At 41.9% G+C, this 15,054-nt stretch overlaps 1 protein-coding gene and 1 long non-coding RNA gene across 2 annotated transcripts in view; both read right to left on the bottom strand.

Moving 5' to 3' along the window:
- The window catches only part of LOC132870356 (uncharacterized), a 37,982-nt gene extending 33,182 nt beyond the window's left edge, over window positions 1-4,800 (bottom strand). The window contains exon 1 of the mRNA XM_060903993.1: window positions 4,615-4,800. The gene's annotated coding sequence lies outside the window, so the exon portion shown is untranslated. The remainder of the gene's footprint in view (window positions 1-4,614) is intronic.
- LOC132870601 (uncharacterized) overlaps window positions 1-15,054 on the bottom strand; it is a 315,561-nt gene that overhangs the window by 69,440 nt on the left and 231,067 nt on the right. The gene's annotated exons all lie outside the window — the stretch shown is intronic.

Genomic DNA, 15,054 nt, shown 5'->3' with positions numbered 1-15,054 from the left:
CTGAAGGAGCATCTCAGAGCGGGAGAACGTTAATTTTGGCTGCTTTGTGATTTTATCGCCACTCTCATCCTCCACTTGCTTCCTTGCTAACTTCATGTTACTATGGCACCTCTGTAAATGTTTAGATAAATTACTGGTGCTATTTCGGGAAGTGGACAGTTCTTTAGGTTTAGCACACAAAGTGCATTTGACTACGATGTTCTTCACATCCTTATTTTTCACAAACTTAAAGTAATGGGTGTATGCCCATCTGGAGAATGTGCTATCCGACGTTAGATCAGCTGCAGGTTCACTCATCACTCTCCTGTGTGACTAGCCTAAAGGAAAAGGAAGTGAAACATTTTGCATGTGCTCATGGAGTTACATACAGTGCAGATATGATTATTTCAGTTGGCAGTTGCTCAGGTCTCCCAGAGTTCAGGCAGATAACACACATTGTTGTTCTCAACACACAAATCTTGTTAATCTGCATGCTTTTGAGCCCCTGGTATGTTGAACATTTACGTGCTTACGAGTTGTGTTGTTATGGTGGAGGATCTCTGAAAGTCACCCTGCTGTCAGAGCTGAATGATGTTTTCCCTTTATCTTCCTTGGGAGGATTTCAGGAGAGTTTTGTTGCAGATCGCTTTTGTCAGTTTGGTATGTGTAAGCGTGATGACATATAGGATAAGGAGGTCAGATCAGGGCTACACCAGCCAAGGACAAAAGAGAACCATGACAGACATGTTCAAGAGGTCATACAAGGTCTTTCTATGGCAAGACAGCATGGTGTTAAAAGGGGATGTCCGTTGTCCAAGAACTTAACTTGACTTGACTTTCATGTGGTGGACGGTTTTCCATCAGACATTCTGCACGATTTTTTGGAGGGTATTGTACCAGTTGAATTGTCACCATGTCTTCAGGATTTCATTGCCAAGAAGTATGTTTCCTTGGATTCTTTGAATGTGGCTGTTAGGCAGTTTCCTTACACGTTTTCTGAAAAAGCTGACCAACCACAGACAATTCCAAAGACCTTCATCTCAAGGGGATCCATTGGGGGTAATGGCCATGAAAATTGGTCTCTCCTGAGGTTACTTCCATTGATGATAGGCTACAATATCCCTGAGGGAGACCAAGCATGGGAGGTTCTGATGCTTCTGAAAGATATACTGGAGTTGGTAATGTCATCACACTTTACTGATGAGTTGATCCACTTTCTGGACTGCAAATTTTCAGAACATGGGGAGTTATTGCAGAAGATATTTCCAGACTTCAAACTTTGTCCAAAACATCATTTTATTGAACACTACCCTCAACTGATAAAAACCTTTGACCCACTAGTGGATGTGTGGACGATGCGTTTTGAGGGGAAGCGCAAATTATTCAAGAAGGTTGTACATGACACTCATAATTTCAAGAATGTAGCTCATACCTTGTCTGTAAGACACCAGAAGATGATGGCTTTCCATTTAGATTCTTCAACATTCTTCAAGCCGGGCGGCACGGTGGTGTAGTGGTTAGCGCTGTCGCCTCACAGCAAGAAGGTCCGGGTTCGAGCCCCGTGGCCTGCGAGGGCCTTTCTGTGCGGAGTTTGCATGTTCTCCCCGTGTCCGCGTGGGTTTCCTCCGGGTGCTCCGGTTTCCCCCACAGTCCAAAGACATGCAGGTTAGGTTAACTGGTGACTCTAAATTGAGCGTAGGTGTGAATGTGAGTGTGAATGGTTGTCTGTGTCTATGTGTCAGCCCTGTGATGACCTGGCGACTTGTCCAGGGTGTCCCCTGCCTTTCGCCCGTAGTCAGCTGGGATAGGCCCCAGCTTGCCTGCGACCCTGTAGAACAGAATAAAGCGGCTAGAGATAATTAGATGAGATGAGAACATTCTTCAAGCCTCCTTTGCAAATTGATAAAGTGAGGTCAGTTATGGTCACTTCTTTCCCTGAAAATGTTCAGAGTTCGCTACATCAGCGAAATGCTGACCAAAGTACAGTGCTGCTTTCATCTTCTGCATGTGCTCATGGAGTTACATACAGTGCAGATATGATTATTTCAGTTGGCAGTTGCTCAGGTCTCCCAGAGTTCAGGCAGATAACACACATTGTTGTTCTCAACACAGAAATCTTGTTAATCTGCATGCTTTTGAGCCCCTGGTATGTTGAACATTTACGTGCTTACGAGTTGTGTTGTAGTGGTGGAGGATCTCTGAAAGTCACCCAGCTGTCTGAGCTGAATGATGTTTTCCCCTTATCCTCCTACACTTACCGGTACGTGCTTACGAGTTGTGTTGCTATGGTGGAGGATCTCTGAAAGTCACCCTGCTGTCAGAGCTGAATGATGTTTTCCCCTTATCCTCCTTGGGAGGATTTCAGGAGAGTTTTGTGGCAGATCGCTTTTGTCAGTTTTGTATGTGTAAGCGTGATGACATATAGGATAAGGAGGTCAGATCAGGGCTACACCAGCCAAGGACAAAAGAGAACCATGATAGACATGTGCAAGAGGTCATACAAGGTCTTTCTATGGCAAGACAGCATGGTGTTAAAAGGGGATGTCTGTTGTCTGAGAACTTAACTTGACTTTCATGTGGTGGATGGTTTTCCATCAGACGTTCTGCACAATTTTTTGGAGGGTATTGTACCAGTAGAATTGTCACCATGTCTTCAGGATTTCATTGCCAAGAAGTATGCTTCCTTGGATTCTTTGAATGTGGCTGTTAGGCAGTTTCCTTACATGTTTTCTGATAAAGCTGACCAACCACAGACAATTCCAAAGACCTTCATCTCAAAGGGATCCATTGGGGGTAATGGCCATGAAAATTGGTCTCTCCTGAGGTTACTTCCACTGATGATAGGCTACAATATCCCTGAAGGAAACCATGCATGGGAGGTTCTGATGCTTCTGAAAGATATAGTGGAGTTGGTAATATCATCACACATTACTGATGAGTTGATCCACTTTCTGGACTGCAAATTTTCAGAACATAGGGAGTTATTGCAGAAGATATTTCCAAACTTCAAACTTCGTCCAAAACATCATTTTATTAAACACTACCCTCAACTGATAAAAACCTTTTACCCACTAGTGGATGTGTGGACGATGCGTTTTGAGGGGAAGCGCAAATTTTTCAAGAAGGTTGTACATGCCACTCGTAATTTCAAGAATGTAGCTCATACATTGGCTGTAAGACACCAGAAGATGATGGCTTTCCATTTAGATTCTTCAACATTCTTCAAGCCTCCTTTGCAAATTGATAAAGTGAGGTCAGTTTTGGTCGCTTCTTTCCCTGAAAATGTTTAGAGTTCGCTACATCAGCGAAATGCTGACCAACGTACGGTGCTGGTTGCATCTTCTGCATGTGCTCATGGAGTTACATACAGTGCAGATATGATTATTTCAGTTGGCAGTTGCTCAAGTCTCCCAGAGTTCAGGCAGATAACACACATTGTTGTTCTCAACACAGACATCTTGTTAATCGACATGCTTTTGAGCTCCTGGTATGTTGAACATTTACGTGCTTAGGAGTTGTGTTGTAGTGGTGGAGGATCTCTGAAAGTCACCCGGCTGTCTGAGCCGAATGATGTTTTCCCCTTATCCTCATACAAACTAAAGGCAATATGTATGTGACACTAAAGCGTTACATATTGTGTTGAATGAAAGTATACATACTGTCAGTTAACGGTCAGCATTCTCTTCTTCCTCTTCATTTTCATCTCATTATTATTAATGATTCCATTTCAGGATAAAGCGGCTAGAGATGATGAGATGAGATTTCCTATATTTACTGATCTTATGATTTTATTCAGTTGGATTCAATTGCACTGTGCTGAACCTAATGTTCTGAATCCATGTGAAATGGGCACTGAAATAGTTAACTTTTTTTTTCTAGGACCATGGAAAGCTATAAACTAAGTCATCATTACTGAACAGGACATAAGAAAAGTGTCTATGGGTGAAAAACCAGGCACCATTGAAGAGCTAAAGACAAATATAAAAGAAAAATGTATGCTGCAGTATGACTTCAGTGTCATGTATGAAGACCAAGAGTTCAATGCATTTTGCAACCTTGATGGCATAGAAGACTTGCCATCTACAAGAGCCACTGTGAAGGTCATTCCATTGCTGGTGACTGCCTCCACCACCAACTTGTCCAGTCCGTCCAATGCCTCAGATGACGCAGAGATTCTGTCCACACACAGTTCCTCGTCATCAACAAGACAAGAGAGATGGCCAGAGTTTTTTGACATTCTAGTTTTCTCAGTTGATGTGGAATTCAGACTGAGACAGGCTAATTTTGTGTATCTACGAGACCAAACCTACTTCAATGTACCAAGGGATATGAAGCATAGTATTTTGGAAAAGCTTGCTGAAACCATTTTCAAATTTGATGCCTATCCAAATGAAGAGAGGATCCATTCTGTGGCACGAGCACTAATAGGCAAACATCCCTGCCTGACTGAACCAGGCTCACCAGATGGGTGTTCTGGGTGGAAAAATAGTCTGAAATTCAAAATGGGGAATTTTCGAAGTAAAATGAGGAAAGCGGGGTGTATAGAGGTTGGTGTAAATGCAGGCAAACAAGGTTCCCCAGAAATGGCATCAAAAGGGCTCAAAAGACCAAAAAGGTATGAGGTTAATTACTTACCAGAACTTCCTGAGAGGCTGGATGAAGATGGCCTAGAGGCAGAGAGAAAGCTCCTGGTTGAAGAACTGAAAAAATGGAACCCCAATGGAACAGTTATTGCCTCAAAGATGGACCAGACCTTCTCACTGCGGAGACGGGAGATTGTGGAGGTTGACCCTCCACTGAATACATTGAAGGAGCGGTGACCAGCTCTTTTTACAGAGAGACAAGTAAGTACATTCGTTCATTCACTCACTCATTGTCAGTCAGTCACTCATTCACCAATCCTCACTCACACATTCTCACACACTGTCAGTCACTCACCCATCCTCATACTCATTCACCCATCCTCACACACACACACACACACACACACACACACACACACACACACACACACACACACACACACACACACACTCTCACTCACCCATCCTCACACACACACACACACATCCTCACAAACCGGGATGAAGTTAGAAGCCACCAAACACCTACACGTTTTCCATATTTAAATACGGTTGCACTTCAATGCCGGCACTGTAATATTTTCACTCCTGAGATGGAGAGGATTTTTCGGCAGTGAAGATATTACTGCGCCGACGTCGAAGTGCTCCCAAGTGCTCTTCCGCCATACATTATAGTTATCCTTTTTATCTCAGAAAATCGCCATGTTTTATTTTGTGTCCCCATACTTACGCTACTCATGCAACCGTATTTAAATAGGGAAAATGTGTAGGTGTTTGGTGGCTTCTAACTTCATCCCAGTTTGGATCCTAATGACAGCACGCCAGAGCGATAGAGTGCACGCACTGAGATGAGAGAGGTATGTATCAACTCGTCTAAGTTGACGGAAGAAGATAGTTGAATATGTAAAATCGGTGAAGTATTCCTTTAATGTACATATGCTTTTTACTGAAAAGTTTGCTGCAAGCTAGTTGTTAGTGGTACACACAAACAAATCACCATTGATTAACCTAATCTTAACCTAATCTTCAGCGATATTTGTTCATTATCCCTTTCCAGAAAAAAGATGTCACAACATTGCGCACGCTTGTGCTCCGAGGCCTCCCTGTGTTGCTAGGTGATGACCCTGTGAACTTCTACAAAACCTGCTTTGTAAGTTTTATTCATTTATTTTTCCCCCTTACATCCTAATGGAATTCAAAGTTGTGGGGATGTTTGCTTGGTATTTGTTGGTAGTTTTGTGGGAATCAGACAAAAAAAATATTATTCAAGTCGCAAAATTGCTACAAACAATAATACTAAATAAAACTGATGATAGTTTAAAGTGTCAAATAGTGTCATAGTTTTGTACACCCTACCACTAGTTGGCAGACAACTAAACCTTTGATTCTAGCCCAAAATTACACCATATTCCATGGTTGAAATGCATGGGAGATACCAGAAGAAAGCTATGAGAAACTTGCGTTATGTGCACACAAGTGGTGACACAGAAGCCATGTTGTCCATAAGAGACTAAACGGAAGTAGAAATATTTTGGAATGCTGGGGGTGTACGGAGGTTTGATATTCAAAGTTCGTACTCGTTATCATGTTTCAATACACCCCAAGTCAATTTCACACCAGAGTTCTCCTATAAAGTAGTCAATGTACAACTTGTATAGCAGTGTAGATTCATTGTCCTCTGAAAATAACTCGACATACAGCCATTAATGTCTAAACAGCTGACAACAAAAAAGTGAGTACACCTCACAGTGAACATGTCCTAATTGTGCCCAAACTGTCAATATTTTGTGTGAGCACCATTATTGTGCACTGCCGTAAACCCCTATGGGCTTGACATTTACCAGAGACGCACAGGTTTCTACTGGAATCCTCTCCCACTCCTTCATGATGGCATCACAGAGCTGGTGGATGTTGGACACCTTGCTCTCCTCCACCTTCTGTTTAAGGATTCGCCACAGGTGCTCAAATGGGTTTAGGTACTTGACCAATCCATCACCTTTATCTTCAGCTTTCTTAACTACCTTGAGTTGTCATCTTGGAGGTGTGTTTAGGGTCATTAATGCATGCAGCCCAGTTTCTGAAGAGAGGGGCTCATGCTCTGCTTGAAATTCATGTTTCCCTCTATGAACCACAGCTCCCCAGTGCCAGTAGCACTCATACAGCCCTAGACCATGATGCTACCACCGCCATGCTTGACTTTACGCAAGGGACAGTTGTCTTGGTGCTTACCTGGGTGCCACCACACACGTTGGACACCATCTGAGCAAGTTTATCTTGGTCTCATCAGACCACAGGACATGGTTCAAGTAATTCATGTTCTTGAACTGCTTGTCTTCAGCACACGAGACCAAGATCAACTTGTTTGGCTCAGATGGTGTCCAGTGTGTGTGGCGGCACCCTGGTGAGGAGCACCAAGACAACTGTCCCTTGCCTAAAGTCAAGCATGGTACTGGTAGCATCATGGTCTAGGGCTGCATGAGTGCTGCTAGCACTGGGGAGTTGTGGTTCATAGAGGGAAACATGAATTCCAAGCAGAACAAAATCCCCTCTCTTCACAAAGTGGGCTGCATGCATGGCATGGCAGTTTTACAGCATCATAATGACCCTAAACATATCTCCAAGATGACAACCGTCTTGTTGAGGAAGCTGAAGATAAACGTGACTGACTGGCCAAGTACCTAAACCCATTTGAGTACCTGTGGCGCATCCTTAAGCGGAAGGTGGAGGAGAGCAAGGTGTCTAACATCCACCAGCTCTGTGATGTCATTACAAAGGCGTGGGAGAGGATTCCAGTAGAAACCTGTGCAGCTCTGGTGAATTTCAAGCCCATAAGTGTTAAGGCAGTGCATAATAATGGTGCTCACACAAAATATTGACAATTTGGGCACAATTAGGACATGTTCACTGTGAGGTGTACTCACTTTTGTTGCCAGCTGTTTAGACATTAATGGCTGTATGTTGAGCTATTTTCAGAGGACAATACACCTATACCGTTATACAAGCTGTACACTGACTACTTTACAGTGTTGGGCAAGTTACTTCAAAACTGTTTTGCATTATTTATTACTTGTTACTGTCATTTTAAAGTAATTAGTTACATTACAATATCACTGTATTTAAAATGTAAGGCATTACACTACTATTGCATTACTTTTAAGTTACTCTCACCAAAATAACTGGAAGTATGGATTTGGCAATCTAAATGTAGCTCAAGACGCTCAATTAGCTCATCACACATCCAGTGGAAGGTGATGTGGTATCTGACTGAGCTAGGCTTATGGTTAAAAACGGTAGAATATAATAGCCACAGTGATGGCTCATGGCACAATACAAGGAACAATCATCGCAAGAACAGACAAAAGGTGAAAGTCTGGTAAATTGTGATAGAAATTCTGTAACTTTAGGCCTATTCATATTAACATTAATTGAACTGTATTGTATTGTAATGTCTAAAGATATGACAGGATACAAAATTAGCATTTCTATGCCTTTATTGTTTTCAAGTTTACAGCATTAAGCATAGTTTATGCTTCATCAAAAAAAAAAAAAAAAAGATTAGCCCTAAGGGATATGACTCCATTTCAGAAATTTAACAAAAATGAACATATTATGGCAAATTGTAGCCTACAATAAAACTGGCCTGAAAAAAGAAAAAACACAAGCCTTTTAAATCACAGCCAGACAATGACTATTAGCTATATGAGGCTACCCAGTCACATTTCAAAAAAGAGAATTAGAAATAACAAAATCAAAGTGCTTTTAATGATATTGAAGTGCTTAGGCATATTAGCCCTCGAAGGAAAGGCAGCTCAATCACTTTAGTCTGACTTCCGACTAGAAAAAAAACACAGTTATACAGGACAAAAATGTAAACAAACTGTCACAGCCAAATATACAAACAGAGGCAGCATATGTCAAACAAGGCCAGTAAAATTGACTTATATAGTGCGTGTGTGTGTTTAAGGATGGTGGGCAGCTAACCTATTTCACCACCTACTTGATTGAATATCTGTTAAAGCGCATCAGAAGGCGGCGCTGAAAGCACCCATCACTAAGACGGTTGCGTTTTGGGGTGAGCACAAGACTGCCAAGACTGAAAAGTCTTTCTACTGGTGCACTCGATGGTGTTGGTGCATTGTAACGGAGTACGATTTTTTTAAATTCTTGGAAACAGATGGAGAATTTCCATCACAGGGGCAGAATTCAAGTAAGATGTTACCTCTGTTTCCACTGACATGGGTGCATCAGCCGAGACATTCACCTGTTCATCAAAGGAGAAAAAGTCCTCCTCACTTGGGGCGACAGCAGCAGGTTGAGGGGGATCGGGCATCAGGGCCGCAGGTTCCTCTGTTGTTAGGGTGCGGCACTCTGTTGTAAGGAGGAGAGTGATGTGGTCTCTTCTGGTTTCCTCTGCAGCTTAAACTTGGGCAGTGAGACAGAAGCCAGTAGTGCAGCCTTGGAATCAATTATTGCCACAAACCGAATTTTGATTGCTCCCACAATAACCTCAGGCAGCCCAGTGGTCATTGGTGATGGACCATTTTTCATCGCTAAGGTTTTGGCCATAAGAACCTCTAGTGTTGGTTGAAGCGTGCCATAAAAACAAGTCTCCTCTCCCTGTAGGATGTCCAGTGCAACTGTGAAAGGCTTCATAATGGCACAGTATTCCTTAAGAAACTGGTATTCCCTGTCGTTCATACATTTAATCTGAAACTGTGTGCAGAGATTATTAATGTCAGTGAGAGGCATTTCTGTGATTCTTGCATAGGCATCATAAAATGAGTTCCACCATGTCACTGTGGGGACAATCAACTTTTTATCGCTAACCTCTTCTACGCACTCAGCTGCAATTGTGGAGCGGCTGGACTTTGTCCACAGTGAAGAACATTTGGCTTTAGCACTACGCTAGACCGCTCTTGATTCTGGATTGGTTGCAAGCCATTTATCAACCTGATTGTTTGCAATTAGATTCAGTGTATGGGCTGCACACCTATGGTGGTGAGGCAGTACACGTAGCCCAACCTGGGCATCTTCATCATCAGCGCTAAGCACACTGTGAAGGTCTGTAAAGTGCACTTCCCCTTCGCCACTGTCCTCCTCCACCTCCTCCTCGGACTCAACATGCTGAAACTCCCGAAATGCCTTCGCAAAGTTGCTACCGTTATCGGTCACACGTGCCATGATTTTGTCATGAGTAAGGCCAAATTCTGAGAAAATGTCCTCAATCTCTGTAGCAATTTTATCATAAGTATGGCGACCCCTGAATCGTCTACAAGCTATTGCCGCCTTCCTCCGTTTCAAACTTTCGTTGTCGATCCAGTGCACTGTGACCCAAAGGTAGCTTCTGTTATTTGCACTCCAAAGATCAGCGGTGGTGGACACATGGTTCCGTACTTCAATGGTCTTTTTGAGTTCCCTTGTCATGACTGTGTATGCCTTATCCAAGTCCTTTGTGAAGGTTTTTCTGCTTTGAAGTACATGCTGAAAATATAAGAACATAGCCAGATATCAAATTCAAGGGCCTAATATATAAACACTACACATTAGCTAAAGGGCCTTACAATGTGCACCCCAAATGAAACCAACTATTTTTGTAAGGTATGGCCGTGCTGAACATGAACAATGAACACTGAAACATTGGGGTGCACTAGGCTACCTGCCCCATGAGAACATTTACATTGAAAATCAATGTGTGTCAAAAACTTTCAATATGTATGTAGAGAATTTGGTCTCTTTTAAGGGAAAGCTAATGAACCTATACAATTAGGCTACTTTCTAGGTGTAATTAAACATGCATAGACATGTCTCACCTTTCTCCTTGTCCTGGATAGTAGGCACCTAGAGAGTAGCCTATATTGTATACTGTAAGTTCATTCTACATACATATGGAAAGTTTTTGACACACATTGATATTTAATGTAAATGTTCTCATGGGACAGGTAGCCTAGTGCACCCCAGTGTTTCAATGTTCATTGTTCATGCCCTTACAAAAATGCTCCACATTATATTTCAAATTTATGAAACACATATAGATTTTAAAAAAAGAAAAATCCATATGGGGCAGAAACAGGCAGTGCATCCCACATTTCCGATATTAACCTTCAAATTCAAGTTCATCTTATGGTTTATTGTATTAAACAGAAGTTTTTTGTAGACTACGTTTCATCTTAATACATATTGACGTGATTCGCAATGACGTTATGTATCTGTTCTGATCTAGAACTATGTAAACTAATGTTAAGAGCAGTAGTCCAGTAAAAATTAACCTGTTGAGGCAACGGTAGCCTTACCTTGTTATCATTGCTGCTAGTGGCGACAGGGATCTTGCTGACAAGTTTTCGAAAAGCTGGCGATTCCACTGTTGAAAGCGGCAGCATATCTTCAACAACATACTCCGCCACAAGTCTCCTAACCTCTTGAGGCTGAAGTAGCATCTCAGAGCGGGAGAACGTTAATTTTGGCTGCTTTGTGATTTTATCGCCACTCTCATCCTCCACTTGCTTCCTTGCTACTGTAACTTCATGTTACTATGGCACCTCTGTAAATGTTTAGTTAAATTACTAGTGCTATTTCGGGAAGTGGACAGTTCTTTAGGTTTAGCACACAAAGTGCATTTGACTACGATGTTCTTCACATCCTTATTTTTCACAAACTTAAAGTAATGGTTGTACGCCCATCTGGAGAATGTGCTATCCGACATTAGATCAGCTGCAGGTTCACTCATCTCTCTCTCTTGTCTGACTAGCCTAAAGGAAAAGGAAGCGAAACATTTTGCGCGGACGTTTCACCTCTGCTGATCTCGCGGTGATTTTGGCGAATTTGTATGAAGGAAAAAAAACCCCCACTTCATTCCAGGTTAAAAATGCATTGTAACGCGCATTACTGACATTTGTACCGAGTAAAATATTACCAATTTTTTTTCTGTAATGCCTTACATTACCGCGTTACTGCAAAAAGCACTGCATTACAGTAATTCGTTACTTTTGTAACGATTTATTCCCAACACTGCTACTTTATAGAAATTAAATTTTAATACAACTTAGTGTTGTCCTATGAAAAGATATAACAGAATATTTGGAAAAATGCGAGGGGTGTACTCTTTTTTGTGAGATACTGTATGCTTCAGTTTACTCAAACAATGGACAGAATCGCGTCTGCATCACTGCATGTGCGCACACATCGAGGAGACAGATTTGAGGAATGCACAACCCACAGATTTGAGCTGGTTTTGATGATTTCTGGAACCATACAGATATGCTCATCAGTTTGTATGCTCCAAACACCTAAAACCAAAGTCCAGATTCCATGAGTGCTATGTTTCTATTAGTGTTGATCCAGTGTTTGCCAGCAGGGTGAAGCTACCAGCCTACCATCTCATCTCATCATCTCTGGCCGCTTTATCCTGTTCTACAGGGTCGCAGGCAAGCTGGCGCCTATCCCAGCTGACTACGGGCGAAAGGCGGGGTACAATCACAGGGCTGACACATAGACACAGACAACCATTCACACCTACGGTCAATTTAGAGTCACCAGTTAACCTAACCTGCATGTCTTTGGACTGTGGGGGAAACTGGAGCACCCGGAGGAAACCCATGTGGACACGGGGAGAACATGCAAACTCCGCACAGAAAGGCCCTCGCCGGCCACGGGTCTCGAACCCGGACCTTCTTGCTGTGAGGCGACAGCGCTAACCACTACACCACCGTGCCACCCCACCAGCCTACTAGTCGGCAAGAAATTGATGTGGTGACAGTTGATCATGCCTATCAACATTTCACTATGGTGATGATAATGTTTGGTTTCATACAGGCCTCTGACAGTGATGATACCTGGGCACAAGTGTTTATTGGGGTGCTGACTGTGATCAATGACTATGTGCGCCTGTCTCCAAATCAGCTCCACCTACAGCCAGTGTCCACTACCATCATAATTGAGGGAAGTGTTGTCATGTACGATCTCCATAACCTACCTGAAGCACTTTGCCTCTTGTTTGGGCTGACCTATGCATTACACTTAGACTACCCAAAAGCCAAGAAGAACACATTCAACTTCATCCAAAGAGTGTTGCTTGGCTTGGGGCACAACAAGCTCCCACCAAAACTCCAGACACTTAAAAATCTCCTGAGTTAAAACAGTGGCAATATTTTGTGTTTTGATGTGTGGTTTGGTTGGTGTTTAAAAAAAAAAGTAAGAGTAAAATAACATTGCTCCTGGAGTAACCTGGAGAAGACCTCTAACCTCCTCACTTGGTGGCTTTTTGTTTTAATTAGAGCAGCAGCAGTCATTGTTATTTGTTGTTGTTTTTTTGACATTTCAAAAAAGGGGTTGGGGCAATGAAAATAAAACTTTGAATTGTCACTACCTTGATTTATGTGTTGCTGTACATTTTGTTTATTTTAGGAGAATGGAATCATTAATATGTAATGGGTATTGGAAGCACATAATCTATACCAGTAACCCTTACTAGGTTTTTTTAAGGCAATCGGTTTGCATGGTTTTAACAAGTAAGTTAGATTGCTGTTCAAGTAAACACAAGTGGAAAATTCCAAGTTGCTGGAAAAGTCTCATTAGTTGACCCAACATAAATAAGTTTGTTGATTGGAATACAGTGGCGGCTGGTCGGTTACGATATTTCCAGATTTTAAAAGAAAAAACATCAATTTTGCCCATACTCTTGCCTCTGATCTGGCTGATTGTTGGCAGGGTCACAAACTGTGAAATAACAGGTTCTTTTGGCCCATTAGCCTACTGTCCAAAACATGATGGTGGTGTTGGGGGGGGTGGGTGGGTGGGTATATTTTAACATTTTATATTTTAAAATTGTGGCATGTTGTTTAAAAATTGATCATTATTGAAAGCAGCTTTTGTCAGGAACCTCAGCAGTAACAGCAGAGTGTTCTGGAATAGGCACAAGCACTGACCTTGGGGAGCCAAACATAGAGCTGGGTGCTACACATTTCATTCAATGACACTTTCCCTATATTTTACTTATTTTGACTGAGAAATGTTTTATTGACAATTTTGATAACCTTTCACTTTTAATCCAGGTCTGTAGTGTGAAATGTTCTCGGCTGTGTTTTTGTTTAAAAATGTTTTCCAAATTGTAGCTGTGTTTAATTCATATCCAGAAAAATATATATTCCAATATAATATCCTCAGCATAAACATTTTAAATAGATTCTATATTTTTGGTCCATCCATGACATATTACTAAAGTAGCCTAGTTGTTGCTGTGGGTCACTTGCTGTTAGCCAATTCACTTTCTCATACCAGGAGAGCTGAAAGGAACGAGTATTATTCCCTACCTTTTTCACCAAGTCAATTTGAGGCATTGGTCTACCCTGCTCTTTAATTTTAATTTTTTCCTCGAAAGGAAGACTGGCAAATGGCTTCGCCAAAATTAAATCAGCAATGCCTGGCATCTGTGCGCAACTTTCTTGCTAGCTGACTAGCCCCCTCAAGTTCAAGTTCAGTCACTCAAATAAATGAAATTTCTGGAACTAAGATAGCAAACTTGACAACACTATATTTACACTTTATTTACAATGAAAATATATACAAACTAAAAAAGCTGGTAGAAACCGTATGTAATGAATGAAATCGAAATGTAAGCTGATCTCTTACAATACACCACAGCACTTGCGAATCCACATGGGACTGAACTGAAATTCACCGCTGCCCGTCTATAGTTGAAACGAGCTGTCAATCAAAGAAAATATCCAGCCGCTTTCACCAATCACCAGTCTCCTCGCAGAAACTGCCATGTCTCTCCCACTGTGAGGCTCGGAGTCCTTAGGCGGGCATTTTCGCAGTATTTGTCCAATAACCGTCTTGCATTTTGAGATTGACAAGCGCATAGCTCCCAAATGCCGTTGAAGTCCACTGAGGCTGGGAGTCCGTGAGACTCCGTGGGAAGGCGTTTTCGCAGTATTTGTCCAATAACCGTCTTGCATTTTGAGATTGAAAAGCGCATAGCTCCCAAATGCCATTGAAGTCCACTGAGGCTGGGCTGCATCGCACTGTCACGAGGGGGAAAAACTCACGCACACATTAGGCGAAGTGGGGAAAGTTATAACGGAATGATTTCACACTGTAGTTGGGTTGAGCACATATATTTCTCTGATTCTGGATCTGAAATAGCAATGTTATAAGGTCGGCTATAACATAAGCCTAGTGCAATTCATCCTACACGATGTTCGTCATTTTTAGAGGAGGCTGAGCCTCCCTCGTTGTCTTAGAGCAATCGCCCGTGTTGGAATACCACCACAGTATATTTCACTTGAAATGATTTAGTTGCTTGTAATACTAATTCTGAGTAGCCTGCACTTAGTTTAATTTAGATGTACTCTTAATTATCAAGTACTCTAATTACTGTTTCTACTTAGATAAACTGAAATGCAAGTTAACTACACTAATCAATTGTTAGTGCAACAAACAAATCATATTTAACTTGGTTATTTTAAGGCAATCGGTTTGCATGCTTTTAAGTAAG

The sequence above is a fragment of the Neoarius graeffei genome, chromosome 22 (assembly GCF_027579695.1).
Source record: "Neoarius graeffei isolate fNeoGra1 chromosome 22, fNeoGra1.pri, whole genome shotgun sequence".
NCBI classification, from domain to species: domain Eukaryota; kingdom Metazoa; phylum Chordata; class Actinopteri; order Siluriformes; family Ariidae; genus Neoarius; species Neoarius graeffei.
This window is presented reverse-complemented; position numbering and strand designations above follow the sequence as displayed.